Below are 26,514 nucleotides of genomic sequence, written 5' to 3'. Positions count from 1 at the left end.
CGGGAGCCGACACGCGCGGCAGCTCCTTCGCTGAGAATGCCGCGCTCAGTGCGCCTGCGCGCCGCTGTCTACAGCGCATGCCCCTTAGACAGCTGTGCCCGTTTTCGGGCAAATATCTCCTAAACCATATAGGTTTAGGAGATATTGCTTGGACCTACAGGTAAGCCTTAATCTAGGCTTACTTGTAGGTCAAAGTGGTTTGTAAGGGTTTACAACCACTTAAATTGAGATCAGTGGCGGAACTACCACCATAGCGACCCGTGCGGTCGCTACGGGGCCCGCAGCTGAGGAGGGCCCGGTGAGCGGGCGGCAGGTGAGCCGCCGAGCTCCCTGTCCGCTCGGCGCTCGTACAGTCACACTGACTGTACGAGCGGACACAGCCAGGTGACTCGGCGGCGGCGGGGGGTTGTTGGGGAAGCTGCGGGGAGGCTTAGTGGGTGGCCAATCAGCGGGTGGCGGGGCAGAGAGATGACATCATCTCTCACCGCCCGGCGCCCGCCCTGCAAACTGCCAGCTCCGCTCTCACTCACTGTGCAGGCAGCAGAGATTACATCCTCTCTCTGCTGCCTGACTCAGACTGGCAAACAGAGCGACTTTAACAGGAAAGTGACAATCCGCAATGTGTGACAGGTGACATGGCAAATGGACAATCCACAATGGATGGCAGGTGACATGGCAAGTGGAAAATCCGCAATGTGTGGCAGGTGACATGGCAAATGGACAATCCGCAATGGATGGCAGGTGACATGGCAAGTGGAAAATCTGCAATGTGTGGCAGGTGAGGTGGCAAGTGGACAATCTGCAATGTGTAGCATGTGACGTGGCAAGGGGACAATCTGAAACTTGTGGCATGTGACGTGGCAAGGGGACAATCTGAAACTTGTGGCAGGTGACGTGGCAAATGGACAATCCGCAATGTGTGGCAGGTGACGTGGCAAGTGAACAATCCGCAATGTGTGGCAGGTCACGTGGCAAGTGGACAAACCGCAATGGGTGGCAGGTGACATGGCAAATGGACAATCCGCAGTGGGTGGCAGGTAACGTGGCAAATGGACAAACCGCAATGGGTGGCAGGTGACGTGGCAAATGGACAATCCACAATGTGTGGCAGGTGACGTGGCAAGTGGACAATCCGCAATGTGTGGCAGGTGACGTGGCAAGTGGACAATCTGAAACTTGTGGCAGGTAACGTGGTAAATGGACAATCCGCAATAGGTGACAGGTGACGTGGCAAGTGAACAATCCGCAATGTGTGGCAGGTCACGTGGCAAGTGGACAAACCGCAATGGGTGGCAGGTGACGTGGCAAATGGACAATCTGCAATGGGTGGCAGGTGACGTGGCAAATGAACAATCCACAATGTATGGCAGGTGACGTGGCAAGTGGACAATCCACAATGAGTGGCAGGTGACATGGCAAGTGGACAATTTGTAATGTGTGGCAAGTGACAATCTGCAACTTGTGGCAAGTGGACAATCTGAAATGAGTGGCAGGTGATGTGGCAAGTGGACAATCCACAATGGGTGGCAGGTCACGTGGCAAGTGGACAATCCGCAATGTGTGGCAGGTGACGTGGCAAGTGGACAATCCCCAATGTGTGGCAGGTGACGTGGAAAGTGGACGATTTGCAATGTGTGGCAGGTCACGTGGCAAGTGGACAATCCACAATGGGTGGCAGGTGGACAATCCGCAACTTGTGACAAGTGACAATCTGCATCTGGTGGCAGGTGACACACTCGAGGCTCCCACTGATTCTGCATTATGGTGAGTTGAACTATTTAATTTTCTATAACAATGCAATAATAGAAATAATGTGTTTCAATCATCCTGACACCATAACACAAATGGTGCCGTGATAATTGAAGCACCAACATCAGCCATTGCCCCAATAAATTGCCCCCATAAAAGTATTTTCTATCAGTGCCCCTCCCGAGACTAGAATCTGGATCCGCCCCTGGGTGGGGGGGGCCCATACAACATTTTGCTATGGGGCCCTGTGATTTCTAGTTACGCCCCTGATTGAGATAATAGATAACAGCGCATTCTTCCATAAGTACTTCAAAATAGATGATGCAGAGTCTACATCCACTGTCCCCAAAGGATATTGGGGGGTAAAAATAGCCCCCTAGCACCGTAGCTTTCAGCCCCAAATTAAGGCTCCCAAAGGTCTCCTATGGGTATGGATTCCGGGGAGAGACGGGATATGTGGTCCACTGTCTCCTCAGGCTAGTAGTATAGCTTATATTTACACCGTATGGCCAGGCCACCCATCCAAGACTAGGCAATGAGTCTGGATTTCAGCTGCGACATTCAGATGGTGGGGGCAGAATTTGGCGCATGAATCCATCCTGCCTTTTATCACCGATTCAGGCTGGTAGTGGTGGTGTAATGGTGTGGGGGATATTTTCTTGGCACACGTTGAGTTATGATATTGTGTCTGGAATCAAAAGTAACATTTCCGTCTTTGCAGATGACACCAAGCTATGCAGTGGAATAACGTCCTTACAGGATGTCTCCAATTTACAAGCCAACCTCAATGCTCTGTCTAATTGGGCATAAATGTGGCAGATGAGGTTTAATGTTGAGAAATGTAAAGTTATACACTTGGGGGCTAAGAAAATGCATACATCTTAGGGGGAGTACAACTGGGGGGATCCATAGTGGAGAAGGATCTGGGGGTTTTGGTAGATCATAAGCTCAATAATAGCATGCAATGCCAAGCTGCGGTTTCCAAAGCGAGCAAAGTCCTTTCTTGTATTAAGAGAGGTATGGACTCCAGAGAGAGGGAGATAATGTTGCCCCTGTTCAAATCATTAGTAAGACCTCATCTGGAATATGCCGTTCAGTTTTGGGCCCCAGTTCTCAAAAAGGATATCGGGGAACTGGAGAAAGTGCAGAGAAGGGCAACCAAACTGATAAGAGGAATGGGGGAGCTCAGCTATGAGGAAAATTATAGGAACTGAATTTATTCACTCTTGATAAGAGGGGATTAAAGAGGAAGTAAACCCTGATGGGTTTACTTCCTCTTTCATTCCCTGCAAAGGTAAAGCATAATGGACTACTATGCATCGCATAGTAGTCCATTATGTGTCACTTACCTGACACAGGAGCCAGCGAAGTCAACGATGTCCCCTATAGTCCGGCGCATCCATCTTCTCGGTGGGTCTCGCCGCTCCGCCGCTGTCATTCGGCGAAGCCGCGATGACGTCACTCCCGTGCATGAGCACGGGAGCCGCCACTCGCGGCATATCGTCGTTGACCGCGGCGTGCTCAGTGCGCCTGCGCCGTAGACAGCGGTGCCTGTCTTTTGGCAAATATCTCCTAAGCCGTGTAGGTTTAGGAGATATTTCTTGAACCCACAGGTAAGCTGGGATATGGGGGATATGATCAACATGTACAAATATATAAGGGGTCCGTATAGTGAACTTGGTGTTGAGTTATTCACTTTACAGTCAACAAAGAGGACAAGGGGGCACTCTTTACGTCTAGAGGAAAAGAGATTTCATCTCCAAAGTTTCTTCACAGTAAGGCCGCGTACACACGGGCGGACTGTTCGCCCAACCTTGTCCGCTGAACAGTGTTTGGGCGGACAGTCCGCTCGTGTGTGGGGCTTCAGCGGACAGTTTCAGCGGACAGTTGGCCGAACAAGGTCTTACGGAAATTCCGAAAAACTGTCCGCTGAAACAAGGTTTCAGCGGACTGTTCGCTCGTGTGTAGGCTTGTTCGGCCAACTAAGTCTCGCGCATGCTCAGAAAGGATTTCCACGTCGGAAGGTTGCATTGCAGTGTATAGGACGTCGTATTTTTCGTCCCGTCGTACGTGCCGTTCACGTCATCGCGCACGGTTTCAGCAAACTGTTCGTCCGTCGTGTGTGGCCATGTCCGTCCATGCTAAGTTTGAGCGGACTGTTCGCTCAAACTGTTGGACGGACAAAGTTGGGCCAACAGTCCGCGCGTGTGTACGCGGCCTAAGAGCTGTGGAAATGTGGAATAGACTCCCTGCAGAGGTGGTTCTGGCCAGCTCAGTAGATTGCTTTAAGAAAGGCCTGGATTCTTTCCTAAGTGTGCATAATATAACTGGGTACTGACATTTATAGCTAAAGTTGGGGGGAAAATCCGATTGCCTCTCGGGGGATCAGGAAGGATTTTTTTCCCCTGCTTTAGCAAATTGGATTATGCTCTGTTGGGGTTTTTTGCCTTCCTCTGGATCAACTGTGGGTATAGAATTGGGTACCGTATATACTCGAGTATAAGCCGAGATTTTCAGCCTCTTTTTTGAGGCTGAAAGTGCCCCCCTCGGCTTATACTCGAGTCACCGCTGTCTGACTGCCCGAACAGCGTGTCGAGCAGACAGACAGCGGCCATTCTACCTTTCAAAAGCCACGCCTCCGCCTCCGCCTCCGCCTGTGATAGGCGGAACACTCAATTTCCCAGCAGTCAGTGTTCCGCCTATCACGGACATCGGCTCATCCTCGGATGAGCCGATGTCCGTGATAGGCGGAACACTGACTGCTGGGAAATTGAGTGTTCCGCCTATCACAGGCGGAGGCGCGGCTTTTGAACAGGGGAATGGCCGCCAGGGCGCCGACGAAGAGCGGCGATCCTGGCATGGGACGACACGGAGGCTCGGGACGGGACGACACGGAGGCTCGGGACGGGACGACACGGAGGCTCGGGACGGGACGACACGGAGGCTCGGGACGGGACCGGACGGAGGCTCAGGACACAGGTAGGCTGGACACACAAGGCTGCACGGACACACACACACACACACACACACACACACACACACACACACACACACACACACACACACACACACAGGGATGGATGGATGGACACACACACACACACAGGGATGGATGGATGGATGGACACACACACACACACAGGGATGGATGGATGGATGGACACACACACACACACACACACACACACACAGGGATGGATGGATGGATGGATGGACACACACACACACACAGGGATGGATGGATGGATGGACACACACACACACACACACACAGGGATGGATGGATGGATGGACGCACACACACACAGGGATGGATGGATGGACACACACACAGGGATGGATGGATGGACACACACACAGGGATGGACGGACACACAGGGATGGACGGACACAGAGGGATGGACGGACACACACAGGGATGGACAGGCATATCTCACCCTCGGCTTATACACGAGTCAATAGGTTTCCCAGTTTTTTGGGGGTAAATTGGGGGCCTCGGCTTATACTCGGGTCGGCCTATACTCGAGTATATACGGTATATGGGATTGTATGATATTATTTTTATTTTTTTGTGGTTGAACTAGATGGACTTGTGTCTTTTTTCAACCTGACTAACTATGTAACTATGTAATCTCCCCAGTGAGCAGCATGCAGCATTCAGCAGAAGTGATGGTAGATATGACCTCGGGGGGACATGATATACATATGAATGTCGCCTCTATTTATATATCAATGCAGGTTATTTACATGTAAACACAGAGTCTGCAGGTGAGTCATCTGTACACGACAACAGGGCAGAGCTGGTCAGCAGCAACAGAACTTTACACTGAGATATCAGGAAGCAGCAAGGGACTAAAACTTCAAAGGATAAGTGAATTTAAACTGGGATAGTTGGCAAGTATGAGGCAGCTGCTTTGGGCCCAGGGCAGCTGCTCCTTTTGCCCTGCCTTAAAAACGATCCTAAATGTACTCCAATGGCCTCCACACTCACCACATCTCATCCAATAGAGCACCTTTGAGATGTGGTTGAATGGGAGATTGGCATCATGGATGTGAAGCCGACAAATCTGCAGCAACTGCGTGATGCTATCATGTCGCTATAGAGCAAAATCTCAGAGGACTGTTTCCAACACCTTGTTGTATCTATGCCACAAAGCATGAAGGCAAAAGGGGGTCCAACCCGTTACTAGCAAGGTGGGCTTACTAAAGTGGCTAGTGAATGTGTGTATATATATATATATATATATATATATATATATATATATATATATATATATATATATTTATATATATTTATATTTATATATATACACAGTGGGGGAAATAATGATTTGATCGGCCACTTACAAAGTACGCCCACTTACAAAGAAATGAAGGGTCTATCATTGTTATTATAGGTGTATTTTATATGATAGAGACAAAAGATCAACCAAAAATACAGAAATAACACACAATACAAATGTCATAAATGGAGTTACAGTGAGTAAAGTAAGTATTTGATCCCCCAAGCAAAACATGACTTAGTGGAGAAACCCTTGTTGGCAAGCACAGAGGTCAGACGTTTCTTGTAGTTGGTGACCAGGTTTGCACACATCTCAGGAGGGATTTTGGTCTACTCTTCATTACGGATCTTCCCTAAATCCTTAAGGTTTCCTGGCTGTTTCTTGGCAACTCAAAGTTTCAGCTCCCTCCATAAATTTTATTTAGGATTAAGGTCTAGAGACTGGCTAGGCCACTCCATGACCTTAGTGTGCTACTTCTTGAGCCCTCCTTTGTTGCCTTGGTGGTATGTTTTGGGTCATTGTCATGCTGGAAGACCCATCCACAACCCATCTTCAGTGTTCTGGCTGAGGTAAGAAGGTTCTCATCCAAGATTTTACAATACGTGGCCCCATCCTTTGGCCCTTCAATGCATCAAAGTCAGCCTGTACCAGCAGAGAAACCACCCCAAAGCATGTTTCCACCTCAGTGCTTGACTGTAGGGATGGTGTTCCTAGGGTCATAGTCAGAATTTTTCTTCCTCCAAACACAGCGAGTTACTGCCAAAGAGCTCAGTTTTGGTCTCATCTGACCACAGCACTTTCTCCCGTTCCTTCTCGGAATCATTTAGATGTTCATTGGCAAACTTCAGGCAGGCCTGTACGTGTGCCTTCTTGAGAAGGAGGACCTTATGGGGCGTTGCAGGATTTCAATCCATGGCGGGGTATTGTGTCACCAATGGTGTGTTTGGTGACTGTGGTCCCAACTGCATTGAGCTCATTCACAAGCTCCTCCCGTGTAGTTCTGGGCTGATCCCTCACTTTTCCTATTACCACCCTCACCCCATGAGGAGAAACCTTGCATGGAGCTCCAGACCGAGGGCGATTGATGATTATTTTGGATTTCTTCCATTTGTGAATAATCCCTAAAACAGTTGTCTCCTTCTCACCAAGCTTCTTGCTGATGGTCTTGTAGCCCATTCCAGCCTTGTGCAGGTCTACAATCTTCTCTCTGACGTCCTCTGACAGCTCTTTGGTCTTCCCCATGATGGTGAGGTTTGAATGGAAGAAAGACATTCTTCAGACAGGTGTCTTTTATACACATAACAAGTTGTCGTTAGGAGAACCTTCTTACATTGACAGGACTAATCTGTGTACCAAATGAGTCCGTGGGAGCCAGAATTATTGTTGGTTGGTAGGGGATCATATACTTATTTTACACACTGAACTACATTTATAACATTTGTATCGTGTGTTTTTTCTGGATTTTTGGTTGATATCCTATGATAAAAATGATAGGGTAACATATCTTACCCCAGCCATCATGGACAAAGCCCCTTGCCCCCAGACGTGTGTGTCTTCTACTATACAGACCTCTAAAAATAAATTTCTCATGGAAATTCCCCCTCCCCCACCGAAAGATTTCCATTGACACTCCTTAACCTGTAGTTCTCGTGGGTTCGAGTAGAATCTATGAAGCCATCTGCCGCTCTGTCGGAGATCCGTACTGTACAGGAAACAAAACCCACGTAGGACGTGTCTGTATCTGATGCTTCCTTTCCGGCGTCTCTTTTTCGTACATGGCGTATGCCTAACCGACTTTTCTTTGATTTGTATCTCTATCGATCTGTAACCTTTAGCAAGGAAAACATTCCACCAGGGTTCAAAAATCTGAAAATGAACGTTTATGTGAAAAGCCTGTGCTAAAATCCCATAGTGTAAAACAGTAAAGGTGGAAATCTTTTATAATATTAGGTGGAAAGAATGTAAAAAATAAAATAAAGTTTAAAAAATAAAAATAAAATAAAAAGATTTCCGCAGATAAACAGGTACAACTTATGTAGGAGGATTTGTTTTACATCTCTGTGTATCACCTCTTTGCTGGGGATATGTGAGGGTTGACAACCACTTTAAGTCGAGGTGGGAGAGACAGGTCTGTCTTAATGAATGGGCAAACCTGGGCACTGTCCAGGGGCTCCAGCTGCCTCGGGGGGGGGGGGCCCATCATGATAAGGGCCAGGTAAAAGGGGGGGGGTGGACACTGTGCTAGGTGAATGCACTGGCGATTTGTCCTCTCATTCCACTCTTCTTTTATGGGAGTAACTGCAATGTCACTCCTGTCAGAAGGAGCGGTAGTTGACTTCTACTGAAGAGAGGATTCAGCTTTCTCTTCACTCCTGCAGGGGGTGGAAGAGAGCCGGCACTGAGACTGAGAACTCACCTCAGTCTCAGCATGGGAGAGGAAGGAGGAGCTGCCTTAATTGCAGGTGGGAACAGCATTTGTGATCTGTAGGTACAAGGGGGAAGGGAAGGGGAGCCCAACGCAAATGGATGGGGACACCTGATGTATGGAGAAACTGTGATGGGGGGGTCACCTGATGTATGGGGGCATTGTGATGGGAGACACCTGATGTATGGGGGAACTGTAATGGGGGTCATCTGATGTGTGGGGGCATTGTGATGGGGGACACCTGATGTATGGGGCCACTGTGATGGGAGACACCTGATGTATGGGGGGGGACTGTAATGGGGGTCACCTGATGTATGGGGGCATTGTGATGGGATACACCTGATGTAAGGGGGAACTGTAATGGGGGTCATCTGATGTATGGGGGCACTGTGATGGGGGACACCTGATGTATGGGGGAACCTGATGTATGAGGGCACTGTGATGGGAGAACCTTATGTATGGGGACACTGTGATGGGGGAACCTGATGTATGGAGGCACTGTGATGGGGACACCTGATATATGGGGACACTGTGATGGGGACCTCTGATGTAAGGGGGCACTATGATGGGGGTCACCTGATATATGGGGACACCGGATGTAAGGGGACACTGTGATGGTGACACCAGATATAAAGGGACACTGTGAAGGGGGTCACCTGATGTATGGGGACACTGTGATAGGGTCACCTGATGTATGGGGGCACTGTGAGGGGGAACCTGATATATGGGGGCAATGTGATGGTGACACCAGATGTAAAGGGGCACTGTGATGGGGGTCACCTGATGTATGGGGACACTGTGATGGGGTCACCTGATGTATGGGGACACTGTGATGGGGGAACCTGATGTATGGGGACACTGTGATGGGGTCACCTGATGTATGGGGACACTGTGATGGGGGAACCTGATGTATGGGGACACTGTGATGGGGTCACCTGATGTATGGGGACACTGTGATGGGGTAACCTGATTTAAGGGAACACTGTTATGGGGAACCTGATGCAGGCTGGTAGGGGCCCCAGTGCATTACTTTGCCCAGAGGCCCATGATGCTATTAAGATGGCACTGGGGAAGGGGGCGCTTGAAATCGATCCTCTACCAACAGAAATTAAATCCTTAGTGGAGCCAAACAACTTGGGTTCCACGGTTCTCCACAAAGTAAGGGGGGGCCTTAAAAATGGAGGCCAACCAAAGTTGAGTAGTTGAGTATACAGTTGCTCCAGAAAGAACACTGCACAAATGATCCAAGAGTCCAGCAATGATTTATCGGTTCAGGAGATGATCAGGAAAGGGACAAGAAGCACCAATGCATTTTCCATGTATCGTTTATGATCACTGGTTAAGAATTAGATGGGATAATGAGACGAGAGGACAAGGGGAAGATGGGATGAGGGAATGAGAGGACGAGATGACCAGGGAACGAGAGGACGAGGGGACGTGGAATGAGGGGACGATGGGACGAGGGGACAATTGAATGAGGGGACGATGGGACAATGCAAGAGGACGAGGGGAAGATGGGACGAGGTAACGAGAGGACGATGGAACAAGGGGATGATGGGATGAGAGGGCAATAGGACGATGGGACAAGGGAACGAGGATGAGGGGACAATGGAATGAGGGGACGGTGGGAGACGATGGGACTATGGGACTAGGGGACGATGGGACGGTGGGAGACGATGGAACGGTGGGAGACGATGGAACGATGGGAGACGATGGGACAATAGAAGACGGTGGGACTATGGAACGATGGGACGATGAAACGAGAGGACGAGGGGAAGATGGAACGAGAGGGCGATGTAATGAGAGGACGATGGGACGAGAAGACGAGGGGATGAGAGGACGATAGAATGAGGGGACAATGGGACGAGGGGACGATGGGACAATTGAACAATGGTACAAGAGGACGAAAGGACGATGGGACGATGAGACGAGAGGATGAGGGGAAGATGGGACGAGGCAACGAGAGGACGATGGAGTGAAGGGACGATGGGACGAGAGGACGATGGCATGATGGGACGAGGGGAAGAGAAGACAAGGGGATGATGGAATGAGGGGATGATAGAACGAGAGGATGAGGGGATGAGGGGACAATGGGACGAGGGGACAATGAGAGATGATGGGACTATGGAACGATGGGACGAGGGGATGAGGGGACAAGGGGGGAGGGGATAATGGGACGAGAGGACGAGGGAACGATGGGATGATTGGACGATGGGAGACGATGGGACTATGGAACAAGGGGATGATGGGATGATGGGACAATGGGATGAGGGGACAAGGGGATGATTGGACGAGGGGAGGATTGGATGATGGGACAATGGGACGAAAGGATGAAGGGAGGAGGGGATAAGCGGGCGATGGGATGAGGGGACGATGGGATGATAGGGCGATGGCAGTACTTTCATACGTGAAGTTCTGCATTTGAAGGTGGCATCATCAACCATGTGAGATCCATGGAGCACAGAAAACAGTGGACAGCAGGAGAAAGGTAAAAGTTTGAAGTTGCAAACTTGCTTGATTTGAGGGGATAGTGGGAGACGATGGGACGATGGGAGACGATGGGACTATGGAACAATGGGATGAGGGGACGAGGGTAAGAGAGAATGAGGGGACGATGGGACGAGGGGAGATGATGGGACTATGGGACGATGGGGAAGATGGGACGGTGGGAGATGATGGGACTATGGAACAATGGGACTATGAAACGATGGGACGATGAGACGAGAGGACGAGGGGAAGATGGAACGAGAGGACGATGGCACAAGGGGATGAGAGGATGATGGACGAGAAGACGGCGGGACGAGAGGAAGAGGGGACGATGGAATGAGGGGACAATGGGACGAGGGGACAATTGAACGAGGGGACGATGGTACAAGAGGACGATGGGACAACGGGACGATGAGATGGGAGGATGAGGGGAAGATAGGACGAGGCAACGAGAGGACAATGGAATCAGGGGACGATGGGATGAGAGGATGATGGGAACGAGAGGAAGAGAAGATGAGAGGATGATGGAATGAGGGGATGATGGAACGAGAGGATGATGGTATGATCGGACGAGGGCAAGAGAAGACTAAGGGACGATGGAATGAGGGGACGATGGAACGAGAGGATGAGGGGACGATGGGAGAGTATATGACTGTGGAACGATGGGACGATGGAATGATGGGACAATGGGAGACGGTGCGACTATGGAACGAGGGGATGATGGGATGAGGGGTGGAGGGGATTAGGGGTGGAGGGGATTAGGGGATGATGGGACGAGGGGACGATGGGATGAAGGGACGAAGGGAGGAGGGGATGAGGGGACAAGGGAGCGATGGGAAGAGGGGACGATGGAACGAGGGGACGATGGGACGAGAGGGCGATGGCAATACTTTCATACATGAAGTTCTGCATTTAAAGGTGGCATCATCAACCCTGTGTGATCGGTAGAGCACAGAAGACAGTGGACAGCAGGAGAAAGGTAAAAGTTCGAAGTTGCAAACTTGCTTGATTTGAGTTGAAGTTGGATTGTGATAGGAAGTACACTTTTATATTTCATAACCTTTCACTGTTATCCGGTCTAAGGTATGTCCAAAAGAAGACACTAGGTGGCAGCTGTGGATCAGACATTGTACGGATGGCCAAGGCTGATCTGCTAGTAGAACTACATTTCCAACTGGCAGCTTCAGAAGCAAAGATGAGCAATGGTGGCTCTACTTCCCCTAATGAAAGTTCCCCTTTATTTTCCATGTGACATTTTGCTTACAGACATGAAACGCTGCCAAGCAAGTTATATTATTTCTTGCATGCTTTGCTTTTGCCGTTTTAGATTCTACTGTACGATTACAAAAAATGCCACGATGTAGGGAGGAGAGAACGTGAGCTCTGCTAATAAAATATAAAAAAATACATTTTCTCCAGGACCCGGGATAGGGGGGCCCACCCTGAGCCTTAAATGTGCCGCTAGGCCTGCCCCTTCCTTCTTTAGTGAATGGATGCTCCCGGAGGCTCTCGAGATATCCACGTCCAATTTCCCGAGAGGCTCCCAGGAGAGCTGACAATATACTTAGAACCCCCAACACCTTATTTTTATTTTTTTAGCCCTAGAGAATAAAATAGCAGTCATTGCAATTTTTTTATGTCATTACTGTATTTGCGCAGTGGTTTTTCAAACGCAATTTGAAAATACACTTTAATGAATTAAATAAAACAAACACTATATATATATATATATATATATATATATATATATATATATATATATAACTATAACCCAAATGATGATGTTACGCAGAGTAAATAGATACCTAACTTGTCATGCTTTAAAATTGCTCACGCTCATGGAATGGTGCCAAACTGCAGTACTTAATCCATAGACGACAGTTTAAAAATGTTTACAGGTTAACTGTTTAGATTTAACGGAGGAGTTCTAGAGCTAGAATCATTGCTCTCACTCTTTTAACCCCAATTTGTTCCATTGGTTTGTTGCTTGCTTATTCCCTCTAGTGTTCTCTCTGTTACATTATAACATATACACTCATTGACCACCTTAATAGGTACACCTGTTACAGTCGCTTGGTAACACAAATTGCTAATCAGCCAATCACACGGCAGCAACTTGATGCATTTAGGCATCTAGACGTGGTGAAGGCAACTTTCTACAGTTCAAACAGAGCATCAGAATGGGGAAGAAATGGGATTGAAGTGACTTTGAACGTGGCATGGTTGTTGGTACCAGACAGACTGGTCTGAGTATTTCTGGGATTTTCACATACAACCATCTCTCTGGGTTTACAGAGAATGGTGTGAAAAAGAGAAAATATCCAGTGAGCGGCAGTTGTGTGGAGGAAAATGCCTTGTTGAGGTCAGAAGAGAATGGGCAGACTGGTTAGAGATGATAGAAAGACAACAGGAACTCAAATAACCTCTCGTTACACCCAAGGTATGCAGAATACCATCTCTGAACGCACAACACATCCAACCTTGAAGCAGATGGTCTAAAGCAGCAGAGGACTACACCGGATGCCACTCCTTTAAGCTAAGGACAGGAAACAATCGGCACAGGATCACCAAAATTGGACAATAGAAGATTGAAGAAACGTTGCCTGGTCTGATGAGTCTGGATTTCAGATGCGACATTCAGATGGTGGGGTCAGAATTTGGGTCATGGATCCATCCTGCCTTGTATCACCCTTTCAGGCTGCTGGTGGTGGTGTAATGGGGGTATTTTCTGGGTACACTTTGTGCCCCTTAGTACCAATTGAGCATGGTTTAATCACCACATCCTACCTGAGTATTGTTCCTGACCATGTCCATCCCTTTATGACTATGGTGTCCCCATCTTCTGATGGCTCCTTCCAGCAGGATAATGCACCACGTCACAAAGCTCCAATCATCTCACCACTGAACAATGAGGTCACTGTCCTCCAATGGCCTCCACACTCACCACATCTCATCCAATAGAGCACCTTTGGGATGTGGTGGAATGGGAGATTGGCATCATGGATGCGCAGACAAATCTGCAGCAACTGTGTGATGTTATCATGTCACTATGGAGCAAAATCTCTGAGGAACGTTTCCAACACCTTGTTGTATCTATGCCACCAAGAATGAAGGCCAAAGGGGGTCCAACTCGCTACTAACAAGGTGGACCTAATAAAGTGCCCGGTGAACTTTAATGACATCCCAGTCTTGGTCCGTAGGGTTCAATATTGAGTTGGTCCACCCTTTGCAGCTATAACAGCTTTAACTCTTCTGGGAAGGCCATCCACAAGGTTTAGGAGTGTGTCTATGGGAATGTTTGACCATTTTTCTAGAAGAGCATTTGTGAGGTCAGGCACTCATGTTGGATGAGAAGGCCTGGCTCGCAGTCTCCTCTCTAATTCATCCCAAAGGGGTTCTATCGGGTTGCGGTCAGGACTCTGTGCAGGCCAGTCAAGTTCCTCCACCCCAAACTCCCTCACCCCTGTCTTTATAGACTTTACTTTGTGCACTGGTCCAAATCATTTGGTGGAGGGGGGATTGTGGTGTGTTTTTTTTTTTTTTTCAAGGGTTGGGCTTGGCCCCTTAGTTCCAGTGAAGGTAACTATTAAGGCGTCGGCATACCAAGACATTTTGGACAATTTCATGCTCCCAACTTTGTGGGAACAGTTTGGGGATGGCTCCTTCCTGTTCCAAGCAAGGTCCATAGAGACATGGATGAGCGAGTTTGGGGTGGAGGAACTTGACTGGCCTTCTTGCAAAGTTGGGAACATGAAATTGTCCAAAATGTCTTGGTATGCTGACGCCTTAAGAGTTCCCTTCACTGGAACTAAGGGGCCAAGCCCAACCCTTGAAGAACCACCCCCACACCATAATCCCCCCTCCACCAAATGGTTTGGACCAGTGCACACAGCAAGGTCTATAAAGACATGGATGAGCAAGTTCGTGGTGGAGGAACTTAACTGGCCTGCACAGAGTCCTGATCTCAACCCAATAGAACACCTTTGGGATGAATTAGAGCGCAGACTGCGATCCAGGCCTTCTCGCCCAACATCAGTGCCTGACCTCACAAATGCTCTTCTGGAAGAACGGTCAAACATTCCCATAGGCACCTCTTAAACCTTGTGGACAGCCTTCCCAGAAGAGTTGAAGCTGTTATAGCTGCAAAGGGTGGGCCAACTCAATAATGAACCCTACGGACTAAGACTGGGACGCCATTAAAGTTCATGTGCGTGTGAAGGCAGGTGTCCCAATACCTTTGGTAATATAGGGTATTGGTGACACCAAGCTGAAACCACGTACTTACACAGCCTGCATTAAAAAAAAATATATGGGCATATGAATGTTTCTAACGCTCCCTTATTTGTTGTCAATTGTAAGATCTGACTTTATGCTATTTGCGACCCAAGCTGTCGTCTGCTCGGCTCGGATTTAGATTTTGCAGGGATATAGATGACTTTTATGGTACTTTTCAACAAACTAAAAATAATCCGTTCTCCGGTCATTCCCCACCTCGTTCATCTCGGTCAATGGGCTTGCTCAATGTGTTATGGGATAAACAATGTGCATTATATGGAGCCACCTACTCAATGCCAGAGAAATCCGAGGCTCCGAGTATTTATAGGCTGCAAAGCAGATGGAAAATATGTACAAAAGGAAACAAAGAAACGGCGAATGGCGATTAACTCTGCGATTTCCTCTTCATTCTGTCGCTTGGATGTGAAGCTCGCAGCAAAAGAGGAAGAGGCGGAGAAAGAGACCACAACCCGTCCTTCTACCCTGCTGCCCCCCATAAACAACCTGTCCTTCTACCCTGCTGCCTCCCCATACACAACCCGTCCTTCTACCCTGCTGTCCTTCCCACCAGACACAACTTGTCCTTCTACCCTGCTGTCCCCCCCATATACAACCCATCCTTCTACTCTGCTGCCCCCCCATACACAACTCGTCCTTCTACCCTGCTGCTCCCCCATACACGACCCGTCCTTCTACCCTGCTGTCCTTCCCACCAGACACAACTTGTCCTTCTACCCTGCTGTCCCCCCCATACACAACCCGTCCTTCTACCCTGCTGCCCCCCAATACACAACCCGTCCTTCTACCCTGCTGCCCCCCCATACACAACCCGTCCTTCTACCCTGCTGCCCCCATACACAACCCGTCCTACCCTGCTGCCCCCCCCATACACAACCTGTCCTTTTACCCTGCTGCCCCCCATACACAACCCGTCCTTCTACCCTGCTGCCCCTCATACACAACCCATCCTTCTACCCTGCTGCCCCCCCATACACAACCCGTCCTTCTACCCTGCTGCCCCCATACACAACCCGTCCTTCTACCCTGCTGCCCCCCATACACAACCCGTCCTTTTACCCTGCTGCCCTCCATACACAACCCGTCCTTCTACCCTGCTGCCCTCATACACAACCCGTCCTTCTACCCTGCTGCCCCCCCATACACAACCCATCCTTCTACCCTGCTGCCCCCCCATACACAGCCCGTCCTACCCTGCTGCCCCCCATACACAACCCGTCCTTCTACCCTGCTGCCCCCCCATACACAACCCGTCCTTCTACCCTGCTGCCCCCCCCATACACCACCCGTCCTTCTACCTTGCTGCCCCCCCATACACAACCCGTCCTTCTACCCTGCTGCCGCCCCATACACAACCCGTCCTTCTACACTGCTGCCCCCCATACACAACCCATCCTTCTACCCTGCTGCCCCCCCATACACAACCCCTCCTTCTACCCTGCTGCCCCCCCATACTCAACCCGGCCTTCTACCCTGCTGCCTCCCCATACACAACCTGGCCTTCTACCCTGCTGTCCCCCCCACCCCCATACACAACCCATCCATCTACCCTGCTATCCCCCCCACCCCCATACACAACCCGTCCTTCTACGCTGCTGCCTCCTCATACACAACCCATCCTTCTACTCTGCTGCCCCCCCATACAAGGCCCTTCCTTCTACTCTGCTGCCCCCCATACACAACTCGTCCTTCTACCCTGCTGCTCCCCCCATAAACGACCCGTCCTTCTACCCTGCTGTCCTCCCAACCAGACACAACTTGTCCTTCTACCCTGCTGTCCCCCCCATATACAACCCGTCCTTCTACCCTGCTGCCCCCAATACACAACCCGTCCTTCTACCCTGCTGCCCCCCCATACACAACCCGCCCTTCTACCCTGCTGTCCCCCATACACAACCCGTCCTTCTACCCTGCTGCCCCCATACACAACCTGTCCTACCCTGCTGCCCCCCCCATACACAACCCATCCTTCTACCCTGCTGCCCCCCCATACACAACCCGTCCTTCTACCCTGCTGCCCCCCCATACACAACACGTTCTTCTACCCTGCTGCCCCCCTCATACATAACACGTCCTTCTACCCTGCTGCCCCGCCCCATACACAATCCGTCCTTCCAACCTGCTGCCCCCCCATACACAACACGTCCTTCTACCCTGCTGCCCCCCCCCATACACAACATGTCCTTCTACCTTGCTGTCCCCCCCAGCAGACACAACTTGTCCTCCTATCCTGCTGCCCCCCCATACACAACCCGTCCTTCTACCCTGCTGCCCCCATACACAACCTGTCCTACCCTGCTGCCCCCCCATACACAACCCATCCTTCTACCCTGCTGCCCCCCATACACAACCCGTCGTCCTACCCAGCTGCCCCCCCATACACAACACCTTCTTCTACCCTGCTGCCCCCCTCATACATAACACGTCCTTCTACCCTGCTGCCCCGCCCCATACACAATCCGTCCTTCCAACCTGCTGCCTCCCATACACAACACGTCCTTCTACCCTGCTGCCCCCCCCCATACACAACATGTCCTTCTACCTTGCTGTCCCCCCCAGCAGACACAACTTGTCCTCCTATCCTGCTGCCCCCCCCATACACAACCCGTCCTTCTACCCTGCTGCCCCCCATACACAACCTGTCCTTCTACCCTGCTGCCCCCCCATACACAACCTATCCTTCTACCCTGCTGCCTCCTCCCTACACCCCCGCACACAACCCGTCCTTCTACCCTGCTTCCACCTACCTGCCCCGCATACACAACCCATCCTTCTACCCTGCTCCCCCCCCATACACAAACCGTCCTTCTACCCTGCTGTCCTGTCCCCCCCATACACAACCCGTCCTTCTACCCTGATGCCCCCCCCATACACAACCTTTGCTTCTACCCTGCTGTCCTGTCCCCCCATACACAACCCGTCCTTCTACCCTGATGCCCCCCCCCCATACGCAACCTTTGCTTCTACCCTGCTGCCCCTCCATATGCCAGCAATTCCAGAATGCCAAAATGACAGTTCAGAGTTGCTGCACAAACATCAATCAGACGAGAGATAGAGAGATACAAATTAACATTATTCATAAACATTGTTCAGACAGGAGATAGAGAGATACAAAGCAACATTGTTTATAAACATTGATCAGACTCTGATGTGATACCTCTTTGTTCGTATTTTTTTTTCAAAAAAAGATTGTGCTTTGCCCTTACTCAGTCTGAGCTCTGTTGTACAAGGCTGGTAGCAAGTTAGTTCCACTTTTTTCATTTAAAAAATACATGTATAGGGATAGAGACAATTGTAGACACTCACGCAGGTTGAACTGGATGGACTGATGTCTTTATTCAACCTTACTAACAATGTAACTATGGATGTATCCATGTTTACAGAAATAATGTGAGTCTATCTGTCTGAGGAATCAGCTATAAAGTTGTATTCTGCCCCTGTCTGCCATGGAGGGTGCCCGTAAGGAGAGTCCTGTTCCTGTCTGCCAGAGGGGGGCACCCATTTGGAGGGTCCTGTTCCCGTCTGCCAGGGAGGGCGTCCGTTTGGAGTGTCATGTGCCCATCTGCTAGGGAAGGGGTCAGTTTGGAGGGTCCTGTTCCCGTCTGCCGGAGGGGGGGGGGGGGCGCCTGTTTGGAGGGTCCTTTCCCCGTCTGCCAGGGAGGGCGCCCATTTTGGAGGGTCCTGTTCCCGATTGCCAGGGAGGGTGCCCGTTTGCAGTGTCATGTGCCCATCTGCCAGGGAGGGTGCCCCGTCTGCCAGGGAGGGTGCCCATTTTGGAGGACCCTGTTCCCGATTTCCAGGGAGGGTGCCCGTTTGGAGGGTCCTGTCCCTGTCTGCCAGGGAGGGCGACCATTTGGAGTGTCATGTGCCCATCTGCCAGGGAAGGGGTCAGTTTGGAGAGTCCTGTTCCCGATTGCCAGGGAGGGCACCCGTTTGGAGGGTCCTGTTCCCGTCTGCCAGGGAAGGGGTCAGTTTGGAGAGTCCTGTTCCCGATTGCCAGGGAGGGCACCCGTTTGGAGGGTCCTGTTCCCGTCTGCCAGGGAGGGTGTCCATTTGGAGGTTCCTGTCCCCGTCTGCCACGGAGGGCACCTGTTTGGAGAGTCCTGACCCCGTTTGCCAGGGAGGGGACCCATTTGGAGGGTCCTGTCCTAGTCTGCCGGGGGGGTGCCCATTTTGTAATGTACTTAACTTTTATCAGGGCGAGCGGCATCTGTCTGTGAAAATCCCCCTGGCAGTGATCTGTGTATCGCAATATGGAGAACCGCACATCCACTGCCAGCCAGCCGTGGCCCTCCCCCATTCCTCCTGATGGGCCTGGATGTAAGGAGAGACTCTGATAGGTACACCTGAACATAAAGTTGGACTCTGATAGGTATTCATGGATGTAACTGTAAGGGGGGACTTTGATAGTCATTCTTAGATGCAAGGGGGGAATTTGATCGGCACTCCTGGATGCAAGGGGGGACTCTGATAGGAACTTTTGAATGCAAGCAGGGACTCTGATGGGCACTCCTAGATGTAAGGAAGGACTCTGATAGTCATTCATAGATGTAAAGGGGTACTCTGATAGGCATTCATGGATGCAAGGGAGACTCTGATAGGCAGTCTTCAATGTAAAGGGGGGAGGGGGGCTCTGATGGGCACTCCTACATGCATGGGGGGACTCTAATGGACACTCCTGGACGTAAGGGGAACTCTGATAGGAACTCTTGAATGTAAGGGGGGGCTCTGATGGGCACTCCTGGAAGTAGGGTGGGCTCTGATGGGCACTCCTGGAAGTAAAGGGGGGCCCTCATGGGCACTCCTGGAAGTAAAGGGGGGCTCTGATGGGCACTCCTGGAAGTAAAGGGGAGGCTCTGATGGGCACTCCTGAAAGTAAAGGAGGGGCTCTGATGGGCACTCTTGGAAGTAAAGGGGGGCTCTGATAGGCACCCCTGAAGTAAAGGGGGGCTCTGATGGGCACTCCTGGAAGTAAAGGGGGGGGCTCTGATGGGCACTCCTGGAAGTAAAGGGGGGCTCTAATGGGCACTCCTGGAAGTAAAGGGGCGCACTGATGGGCACTCCTGGAAGTAAAGGGGGGCTCTAATGGGCACTCCTTGAAGTAAAGGGGGGCTCTAATGGGCACTCCTGGAAGTAAAGGGGGGCTCTAATGGGCACTCCTGGAAGTAAAGGGGGCTCTGACGGGCACTCCTGGAAGTAAAGGGGGCTCTGATGGGCATTCCTGGAAGTAAAGGGGGGCTCTGATTGGCAGGCTTGGATGTAAGGGGGGGGCTCTTTATAAAAAAAATGTCAGCCTGTGAATATTTGTACCGTAAAGATTTGAACACCTTGATCTGTCTCTTAAACCCATTTTGTTGAAGCAAGCCCGGCACTTTTGCAGTGCCCCCCGGGGGAGACCTTTGCCTGGCACCTCGCAGCCAATGCCGTGTCCTCTAGTCGGGTAGATTAGAGGGGGGGACAGCTGCCCGGTATTGCTGCGCCTTGTTTGTTTTCCTTCGGCTGAAGCGACTCTGAAGGGGGATCAGATGCTGCACCTGTTTTTTGGAATGGGATTACCAGCTCAGAGCGCGGCATGCAGCGGGGGAGGGGGAGGGGGGGTGGCGTCTGCCCTCATCGATTGAAGGCCTGCCAAGCTGTTCTTCACACAGAATATATGTCTTGTGGCAAACCACCAACAGGCAGTGCACTTCAAAACCCAGCCTGAAATCAGATAGGGGGGTTATATGTCAGACGCCGGGGGATGGGGGGGCAGCCAGCGCGTCCAATGTCACTGCTCTGCGCGGAATGTGGGCCGCCGCCGCCGCTGGGTGTCTGGCTTCACCAGGGAAAGCACCAAAATCTGCCGAGAACCGACCAAAACCACTCAATTCTCTAAAACAAACAGCGAGGAGTTCTCACCGACTGCGACAAACTCCACAACCTTCACAGCCAATCAGGCAACAGGGCCTGGAAAAAGTATTCACGCCCCTTGAAATTTCCCACATTTTTGTCAGGTTACGACCCAAAAAAAACGTAAATGTATTTTATTGGGATTTTATGTGATGGACCAATGCAAAGTGTCACATAATTGTGAAGTGGAAGGAAAATGATAAATTATACAAATAAATATGTGAAAAGTGTGGGGGAGGGGCATTTGTATGGCACCCCCTTTACTCTGATACCCCTAACTAAAATCTAATGGAACCAATTGTGGGGGAGCTCTGATGGGCACTCCTGGAAGCAGGGGGGGGGGTCTCTGATGGGCACTCCTGGAAGCAAAGGGGGGGCTCTGATAGGCACCCCTGGAAGTAAAGGGGGAGCTCTGATGGGCACTCCTGGAAGTAAAGGGGGGCTCTGATGGGCACCCCTGGAAGTAAAGGGGAGAGCTCTAATGGGCACTCCTGGAAGTAAAGGGAGGACTCTAATGGGCACTCCTGGAAGTAAAGGGGGGGGGTTCTGATGGGCACCCATGGAAGTAAAGGGGGGGAGCTCTGATGGGCACTTCTGGAAGTAAAGGCAGGGGGGCATTTGTATTCAGCCCCCTTTACTCTGATACCCCTACTAAAATCTGGTGGAACCAGTTGTGGGGGGGGGGGGGGCTCTGATGGGCACTTGTATGGCGCCCCCTTTACTCTGATATCTCTAAACTAAAATATAGTGGAACCAATTGCCTTCAGAAATCACCTAATTAGTAAATAGAGTCCCCCTGTGTGTCATTTAATCTCAGTATACATGCAGCTGTTCTGTGAAGCCCTCAGAGGTTTGTTGGAGAACCTTAGTGAACAGACAGCATCATGAAGGCCAAGGAACACACCAGACAGGTCAGGGATGAAGTTGTGGAGAAGTATAAAGCAGGGTTAGGTTATAAAAAAAATCTCCCAAGCTTTGAACATCTCACGGAACTCTGTACAATCCATCATCGGAAAATGGAAAGAGTATGGCACAACTGCAAACCTACCAAGACATGGCCGTCCACTTAAACTGACCGGCCGGGCAAGGAGAGCATTCATCAGAGAAGAGCCAAGAGGCCCATGGTAACTCTGGAGGAGCTGCAGAGATCCACAGCTGTGGGAGGGGGGAGAGGATTTGCTCTTGGAATGGAAATTTGAGGGGTACGGGATTTGTACTAGAAAGGGGGAATTGTGCTGGCAGCAAATGCCGAATGAGAGGATTTGAGCTGGGGTGTTGGTTGGGGGTGGGGGGGATTGTGATAGGAGGAGGGGAATATATGCTTAAGCATGCAGATTAGTGCTCAATTTTTTTTTGAGGGGAGGGGATTTTTGCTGACACACAATGCTCATACATCTTGGGGGGCTCTAGATGACCTTGTCCTGGCATTGTTTGCTTTGTCATGTCCTTGTCCCAGGGGGCTGCATCAGGGTCTGTCCATCTCCAGAGGACCTACGCCGAGGTCTGTCCGTCTCCCGGGGACCTATGCCGAGTTCTGTCCATCTCCTGGGGGCTACGCCGAGCTCTACCTATCTACTGGGGGCTAAGCTGAGCTCTGTCTATCTCCCAGGGGCTACGCCAAGGTCTATCCATCTCCCGGGGGCTGCACTTTCCTTGAGGATGTACAGTATCTCGCAAAAGTCAGTAAACCCCTCACTCCTATTTTTGTACATATTGTATTCTATCTTTTCATGTGACAACACTGAAGAAATGACACTTGTCTACAACGTAAAGTAGTGAGGGTACAGCTTGTATAACAGTGTAAATTTGCCGTCCCCTCAAAATAACTCAACACACAGCCATTAATGTCTAAACCGCTGGCAACAAAAGTCAGTACACCCCTAAGTGAAAATGTCCAAATTGTGCCCAATTGGCCATTTTCCTTCCCCGTCGTCATGTGACTCATTAGTGTTACAAGTTCTCAGGTGTGAATGGGGAGCAGGTGTGTTAAATTTGGTGTTATCACTCTCACTCTCTCATACTGGTCACTGGAAGTACAACATGGCACCTCATGGCAAAGAACTCTCTGAGGATCTGAATAAAAAAAGAATTGTTGCTCTACATAAAGATGGCCTAGGCTATAAGAAGATTGCCAAGACCCTGAAACTGAGCTGCAGCACGGTGGCCAGGACCATACAGCAGTATAACAGGACAGGTTCCACTTAGAACAGACCTCGCCATGGTCCACCAAAGAAGTTGAGGTCATGTGCTCAGCGTCATATCCAGAGGTTGTCTTTGGGAAATAGATGTATGAGTGCTGCCAGCATTGCAGCAGAGGTTGTAGGGGTGAGGGGTCAGCCTGTCAGTGCTCAGACCATACTCCGCACGCTGCATCAAATTGGTTTGCATGGCTGTCGTCCCAGAAGGAAGCCTCTTCTAATGATGATGGACAAGAAAGCCTGCAAACAGTTTGCTGAGGACAAGCAGACTAAGGACATGGATTACTGGAACCATGTCCTGTGGTCTGATGGGACCAAGATAAACGTATTTGGTGTCAGATGTTGACAAGCGTGTGTGGCGGCAACCAGGTGAGGAGGACAAAGACAAGTGTGTCTTGTCTACAGTCAAGCATGGTGGTGGGAGTGTCATGATCTGGGGCTACATGAGTGCTGCCGGCACTGGGGAGCTACAGTTCATTGAGGGAACCATGAATGCCAACATGTACTGTCACATACTGAAGCAGAGCATGATCCCCTCCCTTCAGAGACTGGGCCGCAGGGCAGTATTCCAACATGATAACCACCCCAAACACACCTCCAAGACCACCACTGCCTTGCTAAAGAAGCTGAGGGTAAAGGCGATGGACTGGCCAAGCATGTCTCCAGACCTAAACCCTATTGAGCATCTGTGGGGTATCCTCAAATGGAAGGTAGAAGAGCGCAAGGTCTCCAACATCCACCAGCTCCGTGATGTCCTCATGGAGGAGTTGAAGAGGACTCCATTGGTGACCTGTGAAGCTCTGGTGACCTCCATGCCCAAGAGGGTTAAGGCAGTGCTGGAAAATAATGGTGGTCACACAAAATATTGACACTTTGGGCCCAATTTGGACATTTTCACTTAAGGGTGTACTGACTTTTGTTACCAGCGGTTTAGACATTAAGGGCTGTGTGTTCAGTTATTTTGAGGGGACGGCAAATTTACACTGTTATACAAGCTGTACACTCACTACTTTACATTGTAGACAAGTGTAATTTCTTCAGTGTTGTCACATGAAAAGATAGAAGAAAAGATTTACAAAAATGTGAGAGGTGTACTTACTTTTTGTGAGATACTGTGTGTACCTCCCACGTCACCAACGCCATGCCAATCCTGAGAAAACCTCCTCTAAGAAGGATTCTTCTGCTCCAGTGTCTACCAACAAGGGTCCCTTTAAGGGTTGTTATTTGCTATCCATCGCACAGAGGACGCCGCAAGGATCCCTTCGGTCAGCTTCACCCAGAACTCTACAAAACTCAGCAATGTCGTCTTTGTGTCAGTGGGGGGGGGCAAGATGCGGCAGAGCCCCTACCGGCCTCAGCAGGGTGACTTTTAAAGCGGAGGAGTCTCTTAATTAATAAGGATGTTTATTAACAGATTAAAATGCAAATATGTCTCATTAGGAGGGAACGGTGAACAGCTGAGGATCGTTTGGAGATAAGTTACCTAAAATGAATGTTTTAAGAGCTTTGAGATTGTAACCCCCCCCCCCCCCCAACCCCCCTTATTCTGCACAATTACTCTAAGAGCACCACTCCTCCGTGAAAGAAGCAATGACTCAAAAGCATTACAGCAATCAGTGACATTAGATTATATTTATTTTCAAGTAGGAGAGATTGTAGACCCAGCAGGATATCATCAGCAAAGAATTTCAGTATATATATATATATATATATATATATATATATATATATATATATATATTACCAAAAGTATTAGGACATCTGCCTTTACACGCACATGAACTTTATTGGCATCCCAGTCTTAGTCCATAGGGTTCAATGTTGAGTTGGCCCACCCTTTGCTGCTACAACATCTTCACCTCTTCTGGGAAGGCCGTCCACAAGGTTTAGGAGTGTGTCTGTGGCAGGGATATGCAATTAGTGGACCTCCAGCTGTTGCAAAACTACAAATCCCATCATGCCTCTGCCTCTGGGTGTCATGCTTGTGGCTCTCAGAGTCTTGCTATGCCTCATGGGAACTGAAGTACTGCAACAGCTGGAGGTCCGCTTATTGCATATGCCTGGTCTATGGGAATGTTTGACCATTCTTCCAGAAGAGCATTTGTGAGGTCAGGCACTGATGTTGAACGAGAAGGCCTGGCTTGCAGTCTCTGCTCTAATTCATCACCAAAGGTGTTCTATCGGGTTGAGGCCAGTCAAGTTCCTCCACCTCAAACTCAATCTCCCATGTATTTATAGACCTTGATTTGTGCACTGGTGGGCAATCATGTTGGAACAGGAAGGGACCATCCCCAAAATGTTCCCACAAAGTTAGCAGCATGAAATTGTCCAAAATGTCTTGGTATTCTGGCGCCTTAACCCTTCACTGCAACTAAGGGGCCAAGCCAAGTTCCTTCACCCCAAACTCACTCATCCATGTCTTCATGGACCTTGCTTTGTGCACTGGTCCAAACCATTTGGTGGAGGGGGGATTATGGTGTGGGGTTGTTTTTCAGGGGGTTGGGCTTGGCTCCTTGGTTCCAGTGAAGAGAACTCTTAAGGCGTCAACATACGAAGACATTTTGGACAATTTCATGCTCCCAACATTGTGGGAACAGTTTGGGGATGGCCCCTTCCTGTTCCAACATGACTGCCCACCAGTGCACAAAGCAAGGTCCATAAAGACATGGATGAGCAAGGTTGAGGTGGAGGAACTTGACTGTTTACATTTAGTAAATATAAACTGCTAAATACCTTTCTCATCAGCAATGTCGCAGGAGGAAATTTCATTCTCTTCTGACTGTTCTATGAGGCTGCATGACCCCTGACCCTCTGTCTGGACAGTGCTGATTGGCCCTGTGCTGATCACATGCACTCTCCCAAGAAAGTATAAAAAACACTCTAGCGATACAAACTAAGCATGTGCAGAGTGACTCCAAAGGCTTCGTACTATCAGGAGATAGATTGGGAATAGTAAAAGAAGGGGATGATCATAGAATACAGGATCAAACAGCCTTTTTAAACAATGCAGAGGAATAACCCCTTACCCTTATCCTAACCAGTAAAAATAACAAGCATGCTTTACTGCAAATACAGACTGATTTTACTATTGCGGGTTTAGTAACACTTTAAAGCGGAGTTCTGCCCCCTCCAACAAAAAAAAAAGAAAAAGAAAAGTCAGCAGCTTTTACACATACTGCAGCTGCTGACT

At 49.9% G+C, this 26,514-nt stretch overlaps 1 protein-coding gene across 2 annotated transcripts in view; it reads right to left on the bottom strand.

Moving 5' to 3' along the window:
- The window catches only part of FOXP3 (forkhead box P3), an 88,317-nt gene that overhangs the window by 44,903 nt on the left and 16,900 nt on the right, over nucleotides 1–26,514 (bottom strand). The gene's annotated exons all lie outside the window — the stretch shown is intronic.

The sequence above is a fragment of the Lithobates pipiens genome, unplaced genomic scaffold (assembly GCF_037356315.1).
Source record: "Lithobates pipiens isolate NorthernLeopardFrog02 unplaced genomic scaffold, aLitPip1_a1.2 Scaffold_1, whole genome shotgun sequence".
NCBI classification, from domain to species: domain Eukaryota; kingdom Metazoa; phylum Chordata; class Amphibia; order Anura; family Ranidae; genus Lithobates; species Lithobates pipiens.
Note: the sequence above shows the minus strand (reverse complement) of the source record. Positions and strands in the feature narration are given on the sequence as shown.